Source organism: Protobothrops mucrosquamatus, unplaced genomic scaffold, assembly GCF_001527695.2.
Source record: "Protobothrops mucrosquamatus isolate PMUCROS unplaced genomic scaffold, P.Mucros_1.0 scaffold4809, whole genome shotgun sequence".
Taxonomy (NCBI): domain Eukaryota; kingdom Metazoa; phylum Chordata; class Lepidosauria; order Squamata; family Viperidae; genus Protobothrops; species Protobothrops mucrosquamatus.
The window spans coordinates 18,279-20,967 of record NW_015390699.1 but is presented as its reverse complement, the minus strand read 5'-3'; positions in this window follow the sequence as shown (position 1 = coordinate 20,967).

The following is a 2,689-nucleotide window of genomic DNA, read 5'->3' as shown; positions in this document are numbered from 1 at the left end:
AGAACAATTAACCAATGGAACAACCTGCCTCCAGAAGCGGTGAATGCTCCAACACTGGAAGTTTTTAAGAAGAGACTGGACAGCCATTTGTTCAAAATGGTGTAGGGGTTTCCTGCCTGATGTTGGACTAGATGACCTCCAAGGTCCCTTCCAACATCATCATCATCATCATCATCATCATCATCATCATCATCATCATCATCATTATTTCAGACAAATGGCTGTCCAGTCTCGTCTTAAAAACTTCCAGTGTTGAAGCATTCACAGCTTCTGGAGGCAGGTTGTTCCACTGGTTAATTGTTCTCACTGTCAGGAAGTTTTTCCTTAGACTACCTGTATACAGTATGACTCTGGGCAGCTTATCAACAATTAAACCACAGTATAGTACAAAAACTACAAAAAAGGAAAAATACAGCAATTTAAAAACAAAAATATATATAAAAGCATATTAAAAACATCATAAATACCTGAAACTCACAGCCCACAATCCTGTTCGTCAATTCCTATAGCTCTTGAAACAATGGCTCACTTACTTTCATATTCAACTTTGTGCCAGTATATTTATGTACATTTAACTATGCTCATTTTTGCCTTGTCCCTTGAATTAATTTCAGCCCGTCCAGAATGATTGTTTGCTTAACCTGTTGCCAAACTTGATTTTAATGGATTGCAGAAATGGCTGGCTTTGTTTTAACTGAAACAGTTAATCATCTGTTTCATGGAGATTTTCTGGGTTTTGATTGCAATAAAACATTTAAGAGCGTGTCTGCTTCTTCAACATTCCCTACTCAGCTGTTTTTATGTACAATTCCCCTCACTCTTAAAAACTGCCAGGTGTAATGAATAATAAAACATAAGACTTATTTACTAAACTAAAACCTTCATTTTTAATAACTCACAAATTTTCTTAAAAATTCAGCAACACAGCATGATTCGTCCTTTCCCTTGTAATACGTATTGAGAAATCTTTTTTCCTTGTCCGCTAAGGTATGGAAAATGTTGGGGTATTTGACATTTTGGCTGCATGTGGTAGGCACTCTCACATGATGGCTATATTGGGTCTAGAGTTGAAGGCATTGGGCTAGAAACAAGGAGACGGTGAGTTCAAGTCCTACCTTAGGCATGAAAGCCAATTAGGTGACTTTGGGCCAAACATCAGGAGGCTGTGAGTTCTAGTCCTGCCATAGTCATGAAAGCTGGCTGGGGTGACTTTGGGCCAGTCATTTCTCTGTCATATCCTGCCCCGCCCCACAGGATTGTTGTGGTAGGGAAAATGGAAGGAAGAAGGGGTATTAGATATGTTCGCTGCCTTGAGTTATTTATAAAAATAATAAAGGTGGGATTTTAAAAAAATCTAACACCCCACCCAAGCCTGCCCACCTAACTACAGAACAAATCTGCATAAGACTTGACATCCATGAGTAAGTTTTAGAAACATTTCCTTACCTGGTTCATCAAGGCCTTCAACAATGCCAGAGCTTCTAATGTGCTGCCTAAATAAACATAAATTATCGGCTCAATTGTGATAGTCGAGGACTATCAGTACATCAGTCTGCCCCAGAGCTAAGAACTCCTTCTAAATCTTTTATATAATCCTTACGGAGAATTGCAGAATGCCAAGTGGCACTTTTATTCAAGCGGGCTGTTAAATGCCCCTGTTTTTATTTGGATTTTAATCCTTTTGTGTTCTACAGTGATTCTTTAACGTCAGGTCACTTTTGGTTTCTTATAAACTTAAAGAAGAAAAGAGGCTAAAACATATAAGGAACGGTTGCTGGAATTGGGTGTGTCTAGTTCAGTGGTTCTCAACCTTTTTATTGCCGCGACCCCAACCGGTCGTAAGTCGAGGACTAAACCGGTCGTAAGTCGAGGACTAAACCGGTCGTAAGTCGAGGACTACCCAACCAGTCATAGGTCAAGGACTTTCCCTGCCCAGGAGCGCCACGCATGCGTGGTTCCGCCCCCTGCGCCGGCCAAGGCGTAGTTGGCAAGCGGCAGAAACGGAGCAGGCCGACCACCAGCTGGCCCAGCCCAAGGGAGGTAAGGCACCCGCCGGAAAAGGGAAAAAAAATGGCAGGGAAAAAAAATGGCGGACAAAAAAAAATGGCGGGTAGCCTTCCTTGGCGACCCCCGTGAAATGGTCGATCGACCCCAAATGGGGTCCCGACCCACAGGTTGAGAACCACTGGTCTAGTTTAACAAAGGACGAGGGGAGACATGATAGCAGTGTTCCAGTATCTCAGGGACTGCCCCAAAGAAGAAGGAGTCAAGCTATTCTCCAAAGCGTCAGAAGGCAGGACAAGAAGCAACAGATGGAAACTAACCAAAGAGAGAAGCAACCTAGAACTAAGGAGAAACTTCCTGACATTTAGAACAATTAACCAGGAGATCAAGTTGCATTGAACATCAGTTTCTCAACCTTGACCACTTGAGGACCTGCAGACTTCAACTCCCAGAATTCCCCAGCCAGCAAGTTTTGTTTGGAAATAAAGTGGAACAGTTACGACGAACAATTGGAGGAACAAATGCTTTATTATCATTTTTTTTCTTCCTTCATTACGATCAACAGAGCTTGGCGTGCCGAACCTTCGCTGTTCTGTACTGCTGACACATCCACAATTATAACATCACAAACAGGACTTGGCACGTAACATGTCATATCAATACCGAGACTTTTTTTTTTTTTTTT